The sequence below is a fragment of the Peromyscus californicus genome, unplaced genomic scaffold, assembly GCF_007827085.1.
Source record: "Peromyscus californicus insignis strain IS unplaced genomic scaffold, ASM782708v3 Scaffold_22__1_contigs__length_63687245, whole genome shotgun sequence".
Classification (NCBI taxonomy): domain Eukaryota; kingdom Metazoa; phylum Chordata; class Mammalia; order Rodentia; family Cricetidae; genus Peromyscus; species Peromyscus californicus.
In genome coordinates, this window is record NW_026294525.1 from 5,147,613 (window position 1) to 5,163,074 (window position 15,462).

General features: G+C 46.0%; 1 long non-coding RNA gene across 1 annotated transcript in view; it reads right to left on the minus strand.

Annotated features, from left to right (window-relative positions):
* Window positions 1–2,464: 2,464 nt before the first annotated feature.
* Window positions 2,465–15,462, minus strand: part of LOC128118287 (uncharacterized) — a 450,954-nt gene continuing 437,956 nt past the window's right edge. The window contains exon 4 of the long non-coding RNA XR_008221114.1: window positions 2,465–7,514. This is a non-coding gene — a long non-coding RNA (uncharacterized LOC128118287). The remainder of the gene's footprint in view (window positions 7,515–15,462) is intronic.

Consider the following 15,462-nt stretch of genomic DNA (forward strand, 5'->3'; position numbering starts at 1 on the left):
AAGGACGAGACAAATGTGGTGAAACGTTTACAGTCAAGGTGAGTAAATTAACGGCACAAGGAGGTCCTTTTCTTTTTATTGTCAGTTATGTGTATGTGTGTCTATGTGTGGGTATGTGCACAGGAAGATAGGCATCTGCAGGGGCCAGAAGAGGATATCAGCTCCCCTGGAGCAGGACTTACAGGTGCCTGGGTGGCACTTGACCTGGGTGCTGGGAACCTGCTCACATCTGCTGGAGAAGCAGCAAATGCTCTTAATCACAAGCCATCTCTCCAGACCCAAGAGCAGGTTCTGAATGCCATGCTTACAGCTTTTCTTTACACTTTAGATTATTTCAATGTGATAAAGCCTTTAATTCCATCTTCATATATCAGGCTTGAATGACATATTTTCCAGTCATCTCTTAGTCAGTAGAGGTGTATATATATATATATATATATATATATATATATATATATATATATATATATATATATATATATATGTGTGTGTGTGTGTGTGTGTGTGCATATGTATATCTAATATATAACTATGTAGTGGATTAAATACACCATGCACTGTGTATTAAATATGTATGATTGCAGACAAACATGGCCTTCATATTTGCCTATTAAGGGAAGAGTGTGCATCCAGGTCCGTTAGATGCAGGCTTGTAATTTCTTCAATGTAAGGGTCATGACAGAACTGACGTTGTGAGCATTCACTGAAGAGTTGGAAGCTTCTGTCTTTGTACTGCCGTGAAGGAAGCCAGGATGGACAGGTTGAGAATTGAGGAAGAAGGGCACAGGAGAAAGAGGAGTGGGAGGAGAAAGTGACAGAGAGAGAGAGAGAGAGAGAGAGAGAGAGAGAGAGAGAGAGAGAGAGAGAGAGAGAAGGGGGACAGGTGAAAAGAGGAAGAGAGAAGAGGTCACAGTCCATAATGAGCTCTAACAACCCATGTGAGGCTACCTTGATGGCACACCAATCTTCACAGCCAGCTGAGGCAGCCACAGCGTCAGGCCAAGCGGGATCAGCAGGAATAGTGACCTTCTGAGCTACTAAAGTGCTCACACACAGATACACTGCTTCCTCTGTTAGTCGTATCTCACACATGCTTTCTGTGGCCCTGTTCCCATGGCCCATCCCCCAGTGAGTCACAGAAACATTGACTCGGATTCTGCTTTTCAAGCCACCTTCTGGATAACTCTCAGAGTGAAAGCATGTTTCAGATGGGCTTTGTGGCAGCAGGGACTTCATAGATAGCCAGCCCTGCAGTCCGTGGTGACATACCAGAGCTGCAGGGAAGTGTGGGTGGGGCTTAGGTCAGCAGGGCCACAGGGACTTCCTGGAAGCACAGTGGTTTTCCATAGTTCATTTGCTTGGCAGGAAATTTTTTTTCGTGGTTCTTGACCATCCGTTGACCCTCAGCATCCAAACAGACTTTCTCTATTACAAGTGGTCCAGAATTACTTGTAATGAGTCAACAAAGAGCTCCATGGAACTGCTTGAGTCTTCGACTGAGATGGGATCTATCTTCAAGGGATGGGGTGAAGCTAGGCGCCTGGACCTAATTATGACATCTAGGTCTTGCACGCGGTTCCCTAAGGCGTCCTTCTCCTGTGTTTGTCTTCTAATCAAACATTGAGAAGGCTTTCGCTGTTGAGGGATTCACCACTGTCTTCCTTTCTTTGGGGATCCTTTCCTGACCAAACTGCAGTATGATTAATCTGGAGGTTAACTATCAGGAGACATAACTACACAATGTTATACAGAGGACAGCCTCACTCACCTTACCCTTCTGTTTCTGTGATGTTGAGATGTCGTCACAGGGTGGAGGGCGGGCTGCACTCTTGTTACAAACTTCCACAAAGGCGACCTACACAGCCGAACTGCTCAAGTAACTGAGGCAGGGGACTGGCTTCCATCAACTACTCTCATCTTTCCTGTGGTCGCATGTTCCTGCTCCACTTGATACCAAGCCACGGCTACCTACCACTTCAGTGCAGTGTGGTGAAAGTGTCTGGTACTTTATGACCCCATCATTTGACTCTTTAAAGATGTCCTGATCAGATTAAGTATTATAGTTGTCCATTGAGTCTAGAGGAAGAAAAACACTAGGATTACCTAAATCCTTCTAAGGGACTCTGGTGATCCTCTGCTGTTTCCTGACCAAGGGCTGGATCTGTTAACTGCTACCTTGAAGCTGCAGGCCACCTATGGTGGAGGGAGCCTCTTTGGTTTTTTATTCTTCAGGAAAAATCTATATGAAGACAGAGAATAAGGGAAGCTTCAAGTTGCATATATTTAGTATTTTTTTCTTTTTCTGTCCATAAATAGGAGCAACAAACATCTCAGAGAAACACTCTTTAAAAGGCATCCAGCCTGCTTCTACAGTCTCTGTCCTCACATTGAAGGACATTTTCTTCTCTGGGCTGGATGCAGAAATCTATATAAAGCTAAGGAGACACAATCAGTGCTTGTCAATATGTCATGTTTCCTTTTAATCTTCAAACTCATTATGGAGACAGAAATAAATCGAATGTGTGTAGATAATTGAGTAACTTGTTAAAACAACAGATACTTAGAGAAGAAGGCCTAGTAGCTACACCAGCTCCTCACATGGCCGACTAATCGGTCACTGTTGTAAGGAGCCATTCACTGGCAAATTGTTAATGATATCCAAGGATATCTCTCTCTCACATGATCTATATGTTTCTTGCTTCTGTTTATGACAGGAATTAAAAAAAACTCTGAGCCTATTTATATATATGTTTAAACTTTATATTGAAGCTTATATACACACACACATACATAGTACATGCACACAAGTGTGTGTGTGTGTGTGTGTGTGTGTGTGTATGTGTGTGTGTATATATATGAATAAGCTGATAATTATCCTAATCTTCAAGTTCTGGTTATGTTTTGATTAATAATTCCTTCAGTTCATCTCTCTCCTCTTACATCCGGGATAAGGAATAATTAAACCCATGATGTTCCTTCCGTACTTTGCCTGGAAAATTCCTCAGTCAAATATCTAACTGATGCTTTCAACAAGAGCCAAGTACTTCTGGCCCAGAGGTGCAGTGCCAATTCTAATTGGTCTTAATAATAAAAACACCCAGAGTCAGATATCAGGGTTAAAGCTGAAAGATCAGAGAAGCAGAGCAGCCAGCCACTAGAAAGACTTCCTACCCCTACTGAATCCTCAGCCTGAAAGGGAGCTGAGCTCCTGTCTCCTCCCACCTTATCACTTCCTGTCTCCACCTCCCTAGTGCTGGGATTAAAGGTGTGAGATCCCAAGTGCCGGGATCAGAAGTGTGTACCACCACTGCCTGTCTCTGTTTGTCTTTAGACTGGACCAATCTTGTGTAGCCCAGGGTGGCCTTGAACTCACAGAGGCCCGTCTGCCTCTGCCTCCTGAATGCTGGGATTAAAGGTGTACACCACCACTGCCTGGCCTCTATCGCTAACTGGTGGCTTAGCTCCACACTCCGATCTTCAGACAAGCTTTGTTTGTTAGATCACAAACAAAATATAACCATGTGTATGTGTGTGTGTGTGCGCGCGTGTGTCTGAGTTGAAGTCTCCATGGTTGTGAGTGTTGCCTTACAGGTCAGCACTGCTTGAGAGCTGTCCCCTGCTTCAGCACTCAAGTATCTCTACTGTGCATCATAATTGTGTCCCATGTAGGTGGCTGAAACGAGGAGTCTGGAAAAAGCACAGAAGTGGAGAAGAGGAGGAGTCCTTACTTTGCTGCCATAGCAAAATATCCCAGGCTAGGTGGCTTCTGCAGGAATTCATTTCTCCCAGTCTGGAGGCTGGAAGGTCTCCTTTGAAGGTTCTAGTGGCTCCACTGCCTGATGAAAAAGCTCTTCCTGGTGAGCAGGTGGCTGGCCGTCACGAGACACCATCTTGTGCAGGTTTCAACTTGCTGCTTGCCTGGCTCTGCCACCAGGTAGAAGTATACCTCTTGAGCTGGATCCAGCTGCTCCACAGTGACTAAGGCCAGGGAGGGATCTGGCCTGAGCATCTGTGAGAACCTGTGGCTGGGTGTCTCTAGCAGGGTCTGATGAGGAAGCAGGCCCAGGTTGCAGGTCCCTCTTCTCACCTAGGGTGTCTTGAGTCATGCTTCCAAGCAGTCATTGGACTCTTAGCCCCTGAAGGTCCTGATATTCTCTGCTAAGGCATCGCTTCTTCCTGGTGGGCCTGTCTCAGTCAACTCACAGCATGGCGGGCATCCTATCAAAGCAGGTGAGAGCGAGTAAGGCGGGGTGTGCAAGAAAGAAACCACAGCGTCCTGGTAACCAACTCTCAAAAGTGCCATCCCTTAAGGCCTCATAATTGCTGCCAAATTCGAAGTGCCAGGAAAGACCTTCTGTGTGCATTCTGTGCTAGAGGAGATCAGTCGAGGGAGTGCCCACCGTGGTGGCTGCTGTTATAGCCATTCCTGGCACCAGTGTCCTCTGCCCCTTCCACATGTATTTCCAGTTCCTGGGTCTTACACACTAAAGGTAGACAGCGGTAAAATGAGTGAGAAAGATGAACCATCCAGCAACCTCTACAGGGCACAGTAGATTTACATGACTTGGAAGAGCTACAGCTTGGACGCTGGCTGCAAGCCCCCTGTGTTCAGATGAACAGCGAGGGATGCTCAATAATGCATGTGTTTAGCGTGTCCTTACCTCTGGGCAACCGTGTGTTTTACTCCAGTTGGCCTGAGTGGATGTGCTAAATTCTACTTCTTTCACATTGTAAACAACACTATTGAATGGACTTTGTCATGAAATCATTAGACAGTGGCTGGCGCCTTCTTTCTTTTCTTTAAACAAAGAAACAACAACAGGGAGATTCCTTCCATCCTCATGTGGGAGAGTTAACGCAGATGATTCCCGCAGCACTTTACAAACTGCTCGTATTTATGAAGGAAAGGAAAAATATAAATCCACACATATTTCACGGCAGGGGAAATAGATGAAGCCCAGTGTCGGGGAGCTTGTCTTTAATCATGAAATGTGCAGCATTTGGCTGGGGAGAATTAGCCATTTGTCTTACTAAAGTAACTCCTCAAGAGTGCCAAGGGCCCAGAAGCAAAACCCACAGGGCTGTGTGTACCCTCCAGGGACCTGGGCATGAGCTATGTTCAGAGACAAAAGGATACCAGCATGCACACCCTCGATCGTATTTCTGCCAGGGACGTGCTAACTTACACCATTCTCTTTATCCCAAAACGTCCCCGTGAATATATCCATCAGAGGCACTGCACATTTGTAGCCATAGGATACTGAACAAGAGACAGTAAGACTTCACTGTCTGGTGATTTATCTTTGGGCTGTGTCATAGACATCGTGGATGATGGAATCATTTTTCCTGCCTTCAGAGACTTACACCGTTCTTAGCCCATTTTCTGCTCTTGTTACTGGATCTTCTTTGTGTTGGGTTATTGTCTAAAGAGGCGTGAGAAAGAAATACACACCAGAATAGTGAGGAAGTCAACACGTTGTCCCTGGTGGATTCTCTCCACCACAAATGTGGCTGTTTTGATGAACTTGGTCCACATGTCATCATGGCAAGCTATCCATCAGAGCGGGTAAGTCCCGGGTAGATGGCATCATAGCGGATCCTGTGGCTGAAGAGACCGGCATTCATCTCCTCAGCTGTGGGTTACTCATGCCCATTTACTATTCTAATCCTGAAGGCTGTTTATAAGAAATGTCCTCACCAGAGAGCATGGTATTTTCAGATCGGTTTGGCCAGATTTGTGTTCTGAGCTCATGCTGCAGCTGGCGCAGGGGGAGGAGGTTACCAGCAGGGTTAAGTCCTACATTGACTCCAATCTCGTTTCTCACGTGGAATTTTACATGTTTTATGTTTTCTTCACATTTTAGAATGATGCCATTATTAAAACATCATACTAGGTTTTATAAACTTCTTGTGAGTTTATGTGTATTCTTAAAAATATTTTATTTATTTTTATTTTCTGTGTTTGAATGTTCTTTATTTTTCTGGGTTTTTATGCATAACACAAATGCCTAGTATCCCAGAAGAGCAGACGAGGGTGTCTGATTGCCCTGGAACTGCATTTAGAGATGGTTGTGAACCACCATATGGGTGCTGGGAACTGAACCCTAATCCTCTGTAAGGACAATAAGACATCAGCTACCGAGCCATCTCTCTGGGCCCTGTATGAGTTTTCTTTTATTGCCCTCTGACATCTGGGTGAGGCAGCAAGACTCAGGGGTGTGAGGGTGGAGTTCTCCAAGAGTGAGCTAGTCTGTAGAAAGACGGGGTGGGTGGGGCCTAAAGTTAGACATAAAGCTCCCCAGTGCTACAGCTCTTGATATCATTTTCGTCCCTTGACGGCTTCACACATGCATATAATGAACTTTAATCACTTTTACCCTCAACCCCTCTCTCTCATCCCTCACTGCTGAAATGCCCCTTATTCACAACAAGACCATGTGTGACTTTTATGTGTTCTGTGTATGTGTCTAATTAAAGTTAAATTAGAGCTGCTTACAGGAGCGTGGGTGGGGGTTATTTCCTGAAATATGGGTGCTGACCAATGGCCACACCATTGAAGAAAATGAGACCCTCCTACTTGCTAGTAGGCCCTCAGGGAGGGCCCATTTGACACACTTTATAATATGGCATTACACACTTACATACAAAGCACACCAAAGTGTTTATAATAGCAGAATTAAAAAAAATTTTTCAAGCTGCTCTCAATCTTCTTGATCCCCTGGATTGGCCCAGAGGAAGAACTGGTGAGGACATGTGGAGGCCAGGGAGAGCTCATTTGGTAGATGCTCCAGAGAGCATACCGGAGTAGCAAGGCTGGACCAGACCAGTCAGGACAAAAACAAAAGCAGTGACGAGTTTTCTGGATAAATTCCAGTCACCCAGGAGGTGTTGCATGTGGCGTTGTTCACAAATGAGCTCCTGGGCAGGCTGGACTTGGGGACAGATGGAAATCTCTTATGACAAGGACATGTAAGTTCTCCAGGTGTTGGGAGCTGTTTACAGCCGAGGCCATTCTTCCCAGGGTGCACCGCCCGACTCTCCCGAGGGGCGGAGGCACTTACAACCGAGTGCTGGTGTTTAAACAGTGCATGTTGTAGGCAGCCCCGCATCTAGGAATGACAACCAGCGAAGGCAGACCTAAGAAGGACACTCCCTTCATCGGGCACCCTACAGTAGAAGTGAAGGGAGCTGAGGCAGGGGGCTGCTTATTAGGGGAGCATGCTCAGACAGTGAGGTCAGCAGCATGGAATCTCCCCTGCAATTTTGCCAATTCCCACTGTGTCCTGTGAGGCCTCGGGTCAGAGTTCTCCCAGGCAAGGACTCCTCACAGGGTACTGTCTCTGGGCCCTTGAGGAGGTAAAGGAAGGCTGGAAACATTGCCAGCCTCTGGGGATCCATAATCATATTGGAAGAAGAGCGGTAATTAAATATCTTGATGATTTTGACTTTATTTTGAATTCAGCTTGTTCTTCAGAGCAGGTGGGTATTCTATGTTGAATCCTTTAATGCTGCACCTGGAGAGAAATAATGATTACTAGTTTTTAGCATAAGAAGTTGTGAAAATATTTTGAAACATTACAAAGTTTCATTTCCTGCACACAATTACATATTACTTATACCACTGATGACTTCTAACTTGTGTTTTTAAGCGATTTTCCCAAACATAATCTCTAAGTCAGGCTCAGCCGTCAGTTTGATACAGCCCACAGTTACCTGAGAGAGAGAGCCTCAGTTGGAGGATTAGGTATTAGGATTAGGATTAGGATTAGTTGACTGCATCAGATTAACCCACGGCCATGCCAGTGGGGTAATTTCCCGGTTGACATAGGTGGGCCAACCCACGGTGGGTGGTGTCATTCTTAGGCAAGGGGGTCTGGGATGTATAAGAAAGCCAACCGTACCAAAGGTGGGGAGCAAACCGTTCAGCAGCATTACTTCATGGTTTCTGCTTGAGTTCCTGCCCTGATTCCCCTGAACGATGGACGGCGACCCGGGAGTGTTAGCCAAATAAACCCTTTCCCCCTAAAGGTTTTGGTTATGGTGTTTATCGCAGCAACAGAAAGCACATTAGAACACAGGGTGGTGTCCTGGCCACATTTATGTCAACTTGTCACCAACTAGAGCCACCAGAGAGCAGGGAGCCTCAGTTGAGAAAATGCCTCCATAAGATCAGGCTGGGGGCAAGCCTGTAGGGCATTTTCTTAATTAGTGATCAACAGGGAAGGGCCCAGCCCATGGTGGGTGGGGTCACCCTTGTGATAGTGGTCCTGGGTTCTATAACAAAACAGGCTGAGCAAGCCAGGGGAAGCAAGCCAGTAAGCAGCACCCCTCCATGGCCTCTGCATCAGCTCCTACCTTCAGATTCCTGCCCTGTTTGAGTTCCTGTCCTGACTTCCCTCAGTGATGAACTATTTGGAAATGTAAGCCAAATAAACCCTTTCCTCCCAAAGTTGCATTTGGTCATGATGTTTCATCAGATCAATGACAGCCCTAAGACAAATTAGTACCAGAGTTGTGGAGTTTTGCTATGACAGACCCAACCGTGTTGTTTTGGGGAGGATTGTGGAAGGACTTTGGAACTTTGTGTTAGGGAAGCCACTAGGTGCTCAGATTGGTGAGCTGTTCCGAGGGAGCTTGGAAGGCAATGCCAAGAGTAGTACTGATGATGGAGGCCTGGCTTGCAAAGTTCAGAGAAACATTTGAAGACTTTATCGGGGTCCTTTGCTATTCAGAATTAAGACTCTGTGTTTCTGGTCAGCTGGGGCTGAAGAGTCGAGTTCGATCAACAAGAGACCAGCACCCCTCAAGTGAAACAATTGTTTTACTAGGACTATCAATGCTGGATAGTTGGACCTGAGAAATTAGTGGTGATTAAGAAGAGACCAGCTTCGTAGAAATCTCCCGCAAAGTGTTTCCTCGGGATCAGCGCACAGAATCTGTGTTCTACAGGTGGCCATGATTGTACCTTGTGCTGCTGGCAGCTGCACTTGGTCCCGTGTAAGACTCTCCCAGGTGGTGCTGGTTCTGAAGGCATGAAGGGGTCATGGAGAGCAGATGAAGTTCAGCACTGTGAGAGGCCAGGAGAGGCCATTGGTGAAAGTGCAGTTCAGTTGCCGTAGAAGACTTCAGCATTTTTTGGAGATGCCAATACCATGGGATGATTGCCAAGAACAGCAGCAGCCATAAAGTGGAGCCTGCCCGAACCTAGAAGACAAGCTGTGTGTGCTGCAGAGGGCAAAGCCTGAGAAGTGACCCAGGCCCTTTGAAGAACCTGAAAGATGGTGAGTGAATCCTGGATATTGGACATTGAGTGATTTACACTGTTGGGATTTGGTTTTTGCTTTGATCTGATTATGACTGTGCCCTGGTTCTTCCCTCTTGAAATAAAGTATTTAATTTATTTTTGATTTTATAGGAACCCACAGTTGAGAGATTTCTGATTATAAAAGAGACTGAGCTTTTAAAGTGTTTGAATTTGTCTAACTGTAGGACACTTTAAGTTTCTAAAATATTTTATACTGTGTTGTTTATATTAATATATGATTTGGGGATGAGCAAGAAAGGAAAAGTTGTGGTTGAACAGTGATCTATTTGTGTGTCAAGTTGGCAAGGGGTTGTGCTGACCAGTTTTATGTTAAGTAGACACAAGGTAGGGTCATCGGAGAAAAGGGATCCTCAATTAAGAAAATGCCTCCATAAGATCAGGTTATAGGCAAGCCTGTAGGGCATTTTCTTAATTAGTGATTGATGGGGGAGGGCCCAGCCCATTGTGGGTGGAGCCATCCCTGGGCAGGTGGTCCTGGGTTCTATAAGAAAACAGGATAAGCAAGTAACAAGTAGCAAGCCAGTAAGCAGCACCTGTCCACAGCCTCTGCATCAGCCCCTTCCTCCAGGTTCTAGACATGTTTGAGTTCCTGTGCTGCTTTCCTTCAGTGATGGAGTATGACGTGGAAGTGTAAACCAAATTCCTTCCTCCCCAAGTTGCTTTTGGTCATGGTGTTTGGTCACAGCAACGAACCCTAAGTAAGTCACAGGGTAACATTTCTTTTAAAGGTAAACATTGCAGTATAGACTACTAATATGTGACTCTAACAGGACATAGTCTTTAAGTATTTTAAACGGGAAAACTCCCCAGAAGACACTAAACGTTTTTAAATGTCACAAGCATTAGGCTTATTCTTAAACTAAAGAGTTGGTGACGACTAAGATTATGTTGTTAGTTATCTCTGCCCTTCACTAGGGCGATTGTTGTGTATCCTGGTGCCCTAGGGGGTTTGCAGTGCTTACTGTGACCAACAGGAATAGGAGTACATGTGGGTTCAGCCTTGCCTAGGTAACTCGATGAACGTTGTCAGTGGGGGAACACCACTTACGTACACAGTCAAGCATGAGTGTCACTTAAAAATGAATTTGATGCTGAGCCCTGCCTAAGGACATGCCTGTCTTCAGAATTTATCTTGAAGCTTGTGTCTTTCTGCAGGCACAGAGGTTCCACAAGTTTCCATGGAGCACCACGTCGAAAGGACGCAGCAACCCTGGTATGTCTAGTCTTTAAAAAGACGTCTCTGTTTTAGTAGCTGTATCTGGAATGAGTTGGGGTCATTTTACCGTGGTTGACACCTTCAGGTTGTTAACATGTGATATCCTTGCTCCCGAGTCCTGTCCATCCTCAGGCTTCTTGTCTGGAGCGGGGTTTTCTCTGTCAACTCAAATTGTGTTGAAGAGAAGAAAATTGTGTTTAAGTAGATAAATGATTAATTAAAAGAAAGCCATGCAGGTTGCATTCATATATATGATTTTTTTTTATTGAAAGTCTTGCCACATGATCTATTCTGATCATGGTTTACCCTTTTCCAACTCTTCCCAGGTCTTCCCCATGTCCCTACCCACTCAACTCCTTACCCTTTCTTTCTCTGTATTTAGAAAACAAACAGGTATTTACATTTGTAAAATTCAGTGTAGTTCCCTTCTCCTTGATATCCTCCTTCCTTGCTTCCTCTTGGTAGTTCTGGTCACAAAGAGGGCAGAAGGCTTCTGGCACCTTCGGCCACCATCACTCTTAGCAGGCACCGCATCATCTCACCCTTCATGAATGTCACTCCTGGACCCCAGGTCTCTGGGGCACACTAAGGGACCTCCTTGGGCTGTGGTCCTCAGAGCTCAGAGTGTTTTCCCACCTGTGTTCCCTGCTCCCAGCTCTTTGAGGCCAGGCCTTCAGGCCATTTCTAACCAAGGGTTTGGAAGAGACAAGAGCCATAATCAGGAAACACGACCATGTCCAAGATGCCTCTTATGTATCTGCTTTAGTGTTTAGGGAGACAAGCTGATACCAAATTCCAAAGCAGAATAACCCGCTCTGGGCTGTGACCTCAGGGAGCTATTTCATTCGTGTGTCACGTTAGCTGGTTACGATGTTTTTTCTGACAGCTATCTGGCTCTCTATGGATATCATTCATCTTAATTGTTCCCATGGTTTCACACTTCCCGTTGTGTGTGTGTGTGTGTGTGTGTGTGTGTGTGTGTGTGTGTGTGTGTGTGTGCATGTGCATGAATGAGTATGTCAGTAGGTGAATTGGTGTGTGGATGTCCTCCTGAGTGTAGCCCCCACTCTGGCTCCTCAGCACAGGCAGGGTGACTTGATGTTGCCAGGAAACAGGGAGGAACTCTGGGCTGACTTTGGGTGAACGTTAACGAGCTCCCTAACCTTGAGCGGGTCATTCTCCACTTCCAAAGATTTCTGTCACAGTCTGGGCTGACGGCACAGGTCCCTAGGGGCCTCCAGATTAATTTTGGGATGGATTAATTTTAGGTTTTATGTGACATTGTGACACGGGCATCTGGTCGTGACTCGGAGAGTGAGATCGTGGGCGGCTAAATTCTCATTCCATCATGAGAAGTACGGCAGGGAGTATCACAGCCTGCCTCCCTCTCTTCACCCTGGACATGCTGAACTGTGTCCTGTCCTTCTGCTGGTTTGAAGGGGACACAGGCTCTGCTGGCCAACCTCAGCTCTAGATAGATGGACTGCTTCTGGGTGAAGGCTGCACATCTGGCCAGACACATCCTGGCTACAGAAAAGGCAGTGAATGTGGTGTCTGGTCTCCAGGATGATAGTAGCAGGATAACAGAGGTGGAGGACAGGATGTCTAGGCTAAAAACAGTCACAGTCGTCTAAAGCATTTCTCCAGCCTTCAGCACAAGGCCCTGTTTTACTCAATGTGTGATTAGGGACAGTATTATCCCTACTAGCTCTCTCTTGACCCCAACTTTCTTAGGATTTGAAAACTTGCCAATAAATGACCTTCAAAGAAATCATATGTATATATGTGTTTATATATTTATATATATGTATACATATAAACATATGTGTATGTATGCTTAAATATATATGTATGTATGTATGCTTAAATCCATTAGGGTCATGTTCTGCTGCTAATATAACAAAGGTCTCAGTGACCAAGGATGCTGATTGTGCAGGGTACAGCAGACAAATCTGTGATTCCCACCCATACCCAGGAAATGATAGTTTTCCCAGGCACAGGCCAGAATGTGCCTTGCCTTGTTAAATGACCTGTGTCCAAGTGGCTGTGCTGCAAAGGTCCAGAACAGGTCACAGGGACACGGTTCTCATGGGGAGTCAGGGGTGTGGGAGGCTGATTGGTGGAGAGCAAACAACCTGTCAGCAGCCCAACTCCATGCTCTAACCCTGTAGGTAGTCTATTGATTATTCCCACTTCAAAACGTCTGTGATCCTGGGATGAGACCTAGCTTAGTGGCAGAAGACTTGTCTCCTTGCCTTGCATGTGCAAGGTCATAGGTTCAATCTTCAGGATTGGTAAACAAACAAACAAACAAACAAACCCAGTAGAAAGTTCTGATTCTAACCTGTAAGAGTAGACTAGAAACATCACCAGCGACTTCAGTGTTGCAGTTCTTGACTTTCTCTCCTTTCCATATTTAAATATTATTCATTATTTTATGTGTATGAGTGTTTCCCTGTGTATATGTATGTGCACCCTGTGCATGCAGTACCTGTGAAGACCAGAAGAGGGTGTCAGGTCCCCCCAGAACTGCATTTAGAGATTATTGTGAGCTGCCATGCTCTGCAAACACAGCAAGTGCTCTTCATTCCTGAGCCATCTCTTCAGGCCTTTTCTCTCTCTTTCAATACCTGTCAAGCCTTGTGCTAGCATCATAAGTTGGGGGCCCCTTTCCCTTCAGGGATATGGTATCATATCCTGTTTTCATCTCCCTGGCACCTACGTGATTCTAAGGGCTGTGGTAGCAAACTACTTCTGTCACTCTTCCTCCCTATGTTGTGTGGGTCTGAAATAAATCCTCCTCTCCTTAGGGACTTTTCTCGGGTGTCTTACTGCAGTGATGAGGTGATGAATGGAGCTCACACATTTGACCTCAGCTCGAATCTGTGGCATCTGTTCTTACTTCCAGATCAGGTCCCATTCATCATCAGTACCTGGGTTTGTAGATAACAACATTCAACCTGTTTCAGCTCCTAATTCAGAAACATACAAAGAAACACACATCACTTACTCCAAGCATGCACTGAATGTGTTTCTCCTGACAAGACTCCAGTTGTGTGAGTCCAGCCTCTCTGCTTTACTCTTCCCAACCAAAAGAATGATTGCATTTTCATGCCCAGGACAGTGCTCAAGGGGGCTTGTGCGGTTAGCTGTGTCTTTCTGCCTCCCCATTATCATGAAGGGCACCCTGTCTCTCCCACCCACCGTGCCTCCTCCTCATGATCTAAAATAGAAATTCACAGAATATGGGGATGACATACTGCCTCTCCCCTTCCAGCTCAGCTAACCCTACCATCAGCTCACTCACGTGGTGCTGAGGAAACATCTGGAGAGGAGGAAAATGGGAGCAGCCACTGCAGAAAAAGCACCACTTTACCATGCAGCAAAGCAATGAGTGTCAGTAATGAATCCTCCTCTTAGCCTGCGTCTGCTGTGGGCTGGCTTCCAGGACAGATGTGTCCTCTGCAGCAAACACTCAGATCTGTGTGCCTGGATACATGAGACATGTCAGGTGTCTGTGTCTGTGTCTGTGTCTGTGTGTGTGTGTGTGTGTGTGTGTGTGTGTGTGTGTGTGTTGCAAGGTTAACAGGCAGATGCTTGCTCCCATTTTTTAACAGAGAGAACTTCAGCACCATATCCGGGGAAAGAGGAAAGCCTGCCCCTGCTGACAACTCAAGCTTGTCTTCACATCCCTATTTTCTTTAGCCTCTGAGGGTCTGGGAGGGCATGCAGAGAGGATTCAGGAAGTTCTTTAAACTGCTTATGGAAAGAGAAGATTAGGATGGCAGGAAGAACAGCAACCTGCCCTTCATCCTCATCCTACTCGGGTTGGGCGGGGATGAAGGAGGAGATGGAGGGCTCATTGGACTTTTGAGGGCTTCTCTTGGAGAACTGAGTTGCTAGTTTGTTTTCCCAGAATCAGTTGCCTGTTCCTAGCACCACTGTGTGTAGCCAAAGGTCTAATTCAGCTCCTGCTCTAGGAAGCATGGTCAGCAGTACACAGGGCACACATGCACTCTCAGTGTGAGGGGGAAGAAAATAAGGATCCAGGGCCATCTCTTCCCTCAGCCTTCTTGCTCACCAGCAGCTGCCATCAATCCCATTGGGAGTTCCCACTCATCAAGGCAGCCACAGTCTTTGAAAAGTTTCACCAAGAGAAGTCCCATGAACTTTGCCTGCTGCAAATACCATGGTGCGTCCCATTAATCCACAGTTGGTCACAGTGGGAAGCAATTAGCAGGCATTATTAACTGGGGATAAGGCCCCAAAAGTCTACAAAGACAGGACTGTTCTTTTCATCTTTCAGGCAAAGCAGGGAATAAGAATGAGCAGGCAGTGTGGCAGAAGTCCACAGTCAATGGGAGATGCAAGACTAGAAACTTGAGACACCCAACCCCAAGGTGAATGTTGTGTGGTGAAGGGTCTAAGGGGCATAGCAGTTCACATGTACAATAGAAAAGTAGGGTGAAGCAAACGTTTCAGCTAGAAAGACTCAAAATAGAAACAAGCAGTGCTTGTGTGTAAGTAAAATGGTAAACAAACAAAACCCCCAGAAAGCTCCAGAGGACTGGCATGGCACTGAAGTCGGTTCTGGGGTGGGTGGAGTGGGGGTGTGGCCGAGTGGTAGAGCAAGTACTTGCCTAGCATGTGAGGCCCTGAGGTGAATTCTCAATAACACACACACACACACACACACACACACACACACACACACACACACCCCTGAGAGGGGGCGGGGGAGGGAGGGAGAGAGAAAGGGAGGGAGAGAGCACTTAAAAAAATACCCTCCAGTATTTCCTCATGTGTTCATCGTGTCTCAGAAATACTTTGAAATTGGAAAATATGACTCTCAGACCAGAAGGTGACATTGAAATTGGCTGAATCGTTCTATAACCTGTATTACCGGAAATACTGAAATAGT